Consider the following 9,029-nt stretch of genomic DNA (forward strand, 5'->3'; position numbering starts at 1 on the left):
TATCGTCACTGTTGTGGTGAAGAACGATCTACTTCCGTGGTTTTCAACCCTTATCACATCAAAGTCCATTGTTGATTTGGTCATTTGAGCCACAGACCACCATTTCATGAGATGTAGCCTCTCAGACCCAAAACTAAAGGATATTTTGTTGTAGTTGGATGAGATTTTGTCCACAATTCCATGCTGTATTGATGTTGGTGGTACCATTAGGAGAGATAACAGGCTGTATTGATGTTGGTGGTACCATTAGGAGAGACAACAGGCTGTATTGATGTTGGTGGTACCATTAGGAGAGATAACAGGCAAACTTTGATCAAAATAACAATTATTCTACATTCCCTAATTGTGTAGAATTCTTCTATATTGAGTAATGCAGGTGTTTAACAATAATGTAACTCCTGAGAGTAAAATGAAACCAAATGGGTCCATTGGGTTTCCAAACACTCCATTTAGCTTGGGACCACCTTGAACACCCTCCCGGAGCACTGGTGGTCCCCGGACCACTGGTTGAGGACCACTGCCCTGTACTTGATCATTCTATCAGCGTGACTCACAGAAGCATCAAGCATTGCATATCTGCACGCTCAAAACGCATCGCTTATCGCTGCGTTTTCAGCTTGTAGATCTGCTACTTTTGAGGCCTTTATTTTAATTTGAATTTTGAAAAAAGTAACAGTTTTGGACATACAAGGTTTCCGCCCCACAAAGACGATATGACGATATGATATATGATATGATATGATATACCATGACAAAAGTAGTGCAGGTTTCTGCATTTAAAAAAATCACACCCATGTGAACTGAGTAGTGTAAGGTCTTATATAGACTGATCAGCTGTGGTCTGACGTAATGTCTGACGTAATGAAATCACACCCGTGTGAACTGGGTGACCGTAGCAACCATGCTCATTTTTTGGTACGAACAGACAGACACGTAAACTAACAAAGCCAGTTGTAGGAGTGGTTTACACCACTCAAAAAGGGGGGGAAAAGCATTTAACCTGAATATATGTTTTTGAAAATTCAAATGGAATACGCAACTGCATGGCATTGGAAAACCCTGCTTTTTCTTTCACAGCACTCTGGGAAAAGGAGAGTTTGGTCAGTGTGATGAAAGAGATGCATTATATATATATTCTGCGTTTACTCAAAGGTGCATACATGGACGTTGCTATTATTGTGCCAGAGAATGAATGTGAATGTGAGCATATATATATATATATATATATATATATATATATACATACATACGTACATACACACGCTGAACTCCTGCCATACAAAGCACAGAGTTGGAGAGAAGTTATTCAATCCACTCTAACTTCTCATCACAAGAGAGAGAGAGAGCGAGAGAGAGAGAGAGAGAGAGAGAGAATGTAATAATGTTCCCCTGAAGTCAATATGGCGCAGCCGGCTAGATCTAGATAGGAGACAGAGAATCACAGTGTGAAATGAGCTACACGCCACGCCTGCATGAGTCCCCCCCCCATGGGAGCCTGAGTCCCCCCCCCCCCCCCCATGGGAGCCTGAGTCCCCCCCCTTTGGGAGCCTAGATTTTTCTATTTATTTTTTAGTAAAAGTATCAATACTTGTTTAGTCTGTTACAAGTAAAAGTATTATATTCAAAGTATGAAAGTATTGGTATCGAAATATACTTGAACGGCGCCAAAAGTAAAAGTAGTCATTGTGCAGAAATGTCCCATTTCACAAGGTTTTCAAAGTGGATACTATCTTTTGAGAATAGCTCACGATGCAACGCATTGAGTTCATATATTTGTTGCCAGTTGGGCGTGGTGATGTTTCTGTTAACATCTCTGTCGGGTGGAAACCTCGGATGTCCTGTTGCCAGTTGGGCGTGGTGATGTTTCTGTTAACATCTCTGTCGGGTGGAAACCTCGGATGTCCTGTTGCCAGTTGGGCGTGGTGATGTTTCTGTTAACATCTCTGTCGGGTGGAAACCTCGGATGTCCTGTTGCCAGTTGGGCGTGGTGATGTTTCTGTTAACATCTCTGTCGGGTGGAAACCTCGGATGTCCTGTTGCCAGTTGGGCGTGGTGATGTTTCTGTTAAAATCTCTGTCGGGTGGAAACCTCGGATGTCCTGTTGCCAGTTGGGCGTGGTGATGTTTCTGTTAACATCTCTGTCGGGTGGAAACCTCGGATGTCCTGTTGCCAGTTGGGCGTGGTGATGTTTCTGTTAACATCTCTGTCGGGTGGAAACCTCGGATGTCCTGTTGCCAGTTGGGCGTGGTGATTTTTCTGTTAACATCTCTGTCGGGTGGAAACCTCGGATGTCCTGTTGCCAGTTGGGCGTGGTGATGTTTCTGTTAACATCTCTGTCGGGTGGAAACCTCGGATGTCCTGTTGCCAGTTGGGCGTGGTGATGTTTCTGTTAACATCTCTGTCGGGTGGAAACCTCGGATGTCCTGTTGCCAGTTGGGCGTGGTGATGTTTCTGTTAACATCTCTGTCGGGTGGAAACCTCGGATGTCCTGTTGCTAGCTGGGCGTGGTGATGTTTCTGTTAACATCTCTGTCGGGTGGAAACCTCGGATGTCCTGTTGCCAGTTGGGCGTGGTGATGTTTCTGTTAACATCTCTGTCGGGTGGAAACCTCGGATGTCCTGTTGCCAGTTGGGCGTGGTGATGTTTCTGTTAACATCTCTGTCGGGTGGAAACCTCGGATGTCCTGTTGCCAGTTGGGCGTGGTGATGTCTCTGTCGGGTGGAAACCTCGGATGTCCTGTTGCCAGTTGGGCGTGGTGATGTTTCTGTTAACATCTCTGTCGGGTGGAAACCTCGGATGTCCTGTTGCCAGTTGGGCGTGGTGATGTTTCTGTTAACATCTCTGTCGGGTGGAAACCTCGGATGTCCTGTTGCCAGTTGGGCGTGGTGATGTTTCTGTTAACATCTCTGTCGGGTGGAAACCTCGGATGTCCTGTTGCCAGTTGGGCGTGGTGATGTCTCTGTCGGGTGGAAACCTCGGATGTCCTGTTGCCAGTTGGGGGTGGTGATGTTTCTGTCGGGTGGAAACCTCGGATGTCCTGTTGCCAGTTGGGCGTGGTGATGTTTCTGTCGGGTGGAAACCTCGGATGTCCTGTTGCCAGTTGGACGTGGTGATGTTTCTGTTAACGTCGGGTGGAAACCTCGGATGTCCTGTTGCCAGTTGGACGTGGTGATGTTTCTGTTAACGTCGGGTGGAAACCTTGGATGTCCTGTTGCCAGTTGGGCGTGGTGATGTTTCTGTCGGGTGGAAACCTCGGATGTTCTGACGTTGAAGTGTTTAAATTAACGGCAGGGCGGTTCGTTGCAGCAACGCCATTGGGTAATCCGGGGTAGTGACATCATCACACAACGACAACACCATGGCGTCATCACGACCACCGGGGCCGTTAAAAAAATATTTTTTAAGTGAACTCGACGTCATTTAGCGACTTTCTACAGACGAATCCCGCCTGGCCTGAAGACACTTCCACCTGGAGATGCTCTGTCAGCACTGTGGGTCAGACTGACTGGGCTGAGGTGGAGCTGACGTTCAATCTGATATATGAGCCCAACACCACCGGATTCCCCGATCGGCTAACAGTGACCGACTTAATCGGCTTTGTGGATTTCGCCAAACGCCAATTCGCCGAAACCAACGGACTCTCTCGTTTACAGAGAAAGACTTGACAAAGTCCAGTTTGATCTACAGTGTGAGAAAAATGTCCCGCTGGACAGTCCACCTGGAGGGAGGACCAGGTTATGCTTATGCTGCTGTTTCAGTGGAGCAAAAGGTTTATTACTTTGGAGGATACTGCAGTGGTGACACGGGTCCGACTGATGTGCACGTCTTCAACACAGTGTCTTTGCGCTGGGAGAAGTTGACACCAGCGGCGACTGGAACAGGAAAACGTGGCCGTGTGGGACACACGGCTGTTCTGGTAGAAGATACAGTCTTCGTCTGGGGAGGAAAAAGGAAAAATAAGTTCTACAATGTGTGTGGGATTTCTGGGACTGTTCCAAAGGAGAGGGGATACCACTCAGCCTGTGTGTTGGAGAAGGTCATGTTTATCCATGGAGGATACACCAAGCTGACTGGATGGACTAATGACATGTACAAGTTGGACACCACTACAATGGTCTATGGTCTTTAATTTACACCAGAGGAACTCCACCACATGCTTCATGGTGTCACTCTGTCACCATCATCGGGACAAATATGTTTGTATGTGGGGGCTATAGGAGGTACCAGAGGGACCACTACAACAGGAGGTACCAGATGGACCACTACAACAGCATCAGAGTGTTTGACACAGTGAACAACCGCTGGCTGAAAGTGAAAACACCTTCTGCACAGCTTCTATCAGAAAGACGCTGTCATTCAGCTTTTACCTACAATGGAAAGCTGTAGGCCTACATATTTGGTGGCAGATCTACAAGATCACAACGCGTCACAGCGCGTTGTGACTAAATGTGACTAAAACTAAATGAAAACTATTCAAGAGACTTATGTTGGTAAATAAATACAGCCTCACTGCCTGGATTTATCTCCTTTTTGGTCAAAACAAGATTTATTTTTTTAACAGCCCAAACTAAATAAGCAACCAATGATCGCATTTATAAAATTTATTTTCTCGGGGGGAACAAAGACATACGACCATTCCACATGGCTTTGTTTACATTTTGCAATCATGGATCCCTCGTCTGGTTCGACAAAAAAGGTAAAAACAATATCAAAACCTAAACTTCAAATCATTGTAGTGCAGTAAAAAAAAAAGTACAATATTTGCCTCTGGGATGTAATGGAGTAGACATGAAAGTACTGGCAATTGGAAATACTCCAGTGAAGTAAAAATCACCTCAAAGTACCTCACCTCAAAGGAGATTAATCGGCAAACACATCGGTATCGGCCGATATTGGCCTTATACCAATTAATCGGCAATCGGTATCGGTAAAATAATATATATATAATTATATTGAAAAGAGAAAAAAAGCCTGAAAGCCCCTTTTGTGATGATGAAGGCTGCAAATGATATCAGTGTTTTCTGGGGAAGCTTTCGAAAGAGTCAATAGTTGGAACACTTTAAAAAACTGCTACATTCAAGCTGTTTATTTTGGGATATGAGCCAACATTTCAATAAAGGTGCATGCCTGTTTCGGAATAAAGAGGCATTGCTTTTTTCAAATTCAGCCTTTTTTCAGAATGACGAAATTAAATATATTTGTTTAATACAGAATGAGATCATATCAACATCGGTTATCGGCCATAATAGCAATTCATTTTAGCCACAAAGGAAATCGATATCGGCCAAATTGTCTACAATTCCTACATCCCTACCTCAAAGGTGTACTTAAAAGAATAGTTCACTCACAAAAATTTAGATTTTCTATCAATCACTTACCCCATGGAAACATGAATTTTTGGATATGTTTTAGTTTTTGTCGCATTCCTAAGGCAATAATTGTATGAGGCTCTTTGTGTCTCCATAGGGAACCACAGCTGGTCTCTTTGTGTCTCAATAGGGAACCACAGCTGGTCTCTTTGTGTCTCCATAGGGAACCACAGCTGGTCTCTTTGTGTCTCCATAGAGAACCACAGCTGGTCTCTTTGTGTCTCCATAGGGAACCACAGCTGGTCTTCAAATTATAGGCTTAGGAATGTGACAAAAAAACAAACAAAAAAATCCATGATTTCATGTATCCATGGGGTGAGTAAACGATTGAAAAAAATAAATGTTTCGGCTGAACTATCCCTTTAAGTACAGAGATTAAAATAGGGTGCATTTTGCATCCCAAAACGCAGTTTATAGTTAAGGGACGCAATAAAACAACGACATCTGCATCCACGGGATGCACTAGTGTACTACTGTACTGTTTTTTTATTCTAGTTTATTTTGCTTGCTTTAGTTATAATGTGGTTATTCTTCTTCTGTTTTACCATAGAAAATGAAATGGGAGTTAAATGCTGCAATTTGTAAAAAATTAAAAATATGACTCCTAACGTCATTGAAGTGGGACTCATAAAATGTCCCTGGGACTCATCTACAAGACCATCCCTGCATCCCGGGACTCATTACATTGAAAACCTATTTACATTACTGACTTAGTATTTAGTTACCACTCCATCATTGAGTGTGAGTGTGACTCATCCCGGTGCCCAGGGGGGCATGGGGCTGATTCATCCCGGGGTCCGGAGGGATTGACTGGGTCTCTCCAGCTACAGTATAACACTATCAGTCTTCTCTTCTCTTCCAGCTAGCTCTATATCAGCCACAGGGCTGCATGGGGTTGTGAGAGGACATCATTACCAGCTGTCAGCTCCATGCACAGCACCATGCCATGCAGCAAACCCCACCGGCCATATTATCTCTGCCACCACCTCATCACACCATCTATCGCTATATGCAACGCTCTCGGTCTGACAGGAGAAGGCCAACCGGAGCCCTGCACAGCCCCATGCGTGCAGCAACCCTCTGGCCATATCTCTGCTGCTATAGGGCTGTCTGTCACCCTGCACAGCCCCATGCGTGCAGCCACCCTCTGGCCATATCTCTGCTGCTATAGGGCTGTCTGTCACAATTACAAATCTAAGTTGACGATTCATTGTCTTACAATAAGTGCGATTAACGACTTTATTCCGTTTTTGGCGTTGAACATTGGACAACATTATGAATGAATTTCATTGAATTTTCATGAATTTCAGATTGCCAGCTTGTAGATCAGCTATTGCAGTTCTACATAGCAATATACTTTTACTTAAGTAAAACATTTCACTACTCTTTTTTTTTTTCCCATCACCACTGCTAGCTCTGTTATCCCGATAATGGAACTGCAGGTCCAACCACCACTCATCAAGTTAAAAGATCAGTGTTGAGACACGGGTGTGTTGAACCCTGTAGCGAATATCCAGAGGTGGAAATACCCGCTCTTTTCAGGGAAAAGGACAGAGCGGCGGAGCCAGTTATAGAGTCCTGGGGAACCCCCCCGGTCAACCGAGTACACACATGGTTTAATTAAGGTTGTCGATGTGAGGATGACTCCATGGTATAGTATAGAGAGAGACTGCATATATTCCGTGGCCTGCTCTGAACTGTAACACTGAACAACATGTACCAGTCGATTAATGGAGTCCATTAAGTGCACTGAGCTCCAGGATAGAGTATATAGATTTCACTGTAGGTTTATATAGCCTATAATACTGTATTGCTGTCGAGCTGAAACCTCTTATTTCAACCTCTTGTCTCATGTTCTAACTTTTTTTTTGTGTTTTTTTGAGTGGTGCAAACCACTCCAACAACTGGCTTTGTTAGTACCCGTGTGTGTGTGTGTGTTTGTGTACCTGTCCCTCAAAAGAATGAGCATGGTTACTATGGTCACTGACATTACGTCAGACCACAGCTGATCAGGCTATATAAGACCTTGCACCACTCAGTTCACACGGGTGTGATTCTTTTTAAATGAATGCTCTACTTGATCATACAACAGCGATCATTAAAATCATCAAAAGTAGCAGATGAAGGAAGCATGAGTTCAAATCCGTTGCTCCATGTCCCCCATATATGGGGACTAGGTTGGCAGAGGGTGTGTAGAGCCCAGGATCACATTAGATAATTGACACAGTGGTGAAAAATGGGTTACAAAATCGTGGGATAAAAATTAGATTAAAAAAAAAGAAAAAGTAGCAGATCCTCGAAACATGCTTGGTTTAAATGTGTGCGTGGCAAAGACTTGGCCTTGTCTGTGGCACTTTTGATGATTAGTGTCTCCAGGTCTCAAGGTCTCAAGTCTCCAGGTTTTCTTCAGAATATGTGACCAGGTCTATCAAAATGGTCCTCATCTCGCCTATAATGAAAAGGCAGAAAATCTAAAATAAACTTGATTTTTTTTTTTGTGATTTTCGTTTTTTTTCTTCATATTAACACAGCTTATTGATTTGGGCAAATTAAATGTATACATTTTATAAGTCAAAGTAGGCTAGCCAGCTCTAGGTGTTGAAATGTTGTGAACATTCAAAGGGGATTTTCTCAGCTTTGGGTAAAACGGCACAATCATTTTAAAATGGTCATATCTCCTTCAAATATTTTCCAATTTCATTGAATGATACATCATATGAAAGCTTACATTCTGTACTTTAATAATCTGTAAGAAAAACTGAAAAATGACTGGTCGAGATGAGGGCCTATTTGCCAGACCCGGTCACATATGTATGACAATACTACGAATCAGGAGTCCACTAGGACAGTGGTTCTCAAACGTTTCCTTTGCAAGGACTCCATGGTCCCATGACTCTGAGAGTGTACAAAATGGTTCCATTTGTACACTCTCAGAGTTACAGACCTGTTCATTCAGGGCTATCTCTTTATGTGTTTCTGGTAACACTCATTTTGCATGTCCGTGGCAAAAATTGAATTTTGACAAAAATGTCCATCCACCACATGCCAGCATGGCGATGACCCCTGACACATTTCGAGCCTGTAGTATATGCTGCTACTTTTTTTTTTATCCTGAAAAGTAACAGTTTTGGACATAATATGCAGGTTTCCACCCAGCAGACGAAATACATTATGTATATGTTTGCCTGTGAACAAACATGATCATCCAAGAAGGGGGTAAACGTAGAGTCGCGGGTGAGTCAATGAAGCTGTGTGTATAGCTTGTGATTTGGGCCTGCTATGGGAAACCATTAGAGGCTGACATGCGGTCGGTTCTCTTTGATGGCGCGCTGCGGAGCTGAGCATGTTTGAAAGGCCCTGTCGGGTGGGTGGGTGTGTGGGGACGCGTGGGAGGGGGGGGGGGTTAGAGGGGGGCACGCGTGACAGCAGGTGGGCGAGCCGCGACCGAGGGCAACCGGGCGCCAGAGGAAATGGACTTTGAAGTCGCCATGGCGACCAGATCGTTGTGACCCAAACAGTGTCAGTCAGGCCTGTCCCCCCCCCCCCCCCCCCAACCCACTCCTCCTCCTGACCCATGTTCTTCTTGCCCGACTCCTGACCCCCCCCCCCCTCTCCTCCTCCTCCTTCAACCATCACACTCCTTAACACAAAAACTGCTTG

The sequence above is a fragment of the Electrona antarctica genome (assembly GCF_951216825.1).
Source record: "Electrona antarctica genome assembly, contig: scaffold_153, whole genome shotgun sequence".
Classification (NCBI taxonomy): domain Eukaryota; kingdom Metazoa; phylum Chordata; class Actinopteri; order Myctophiformes; family Myctophidae; genus Electrona; species Electrona antarctica.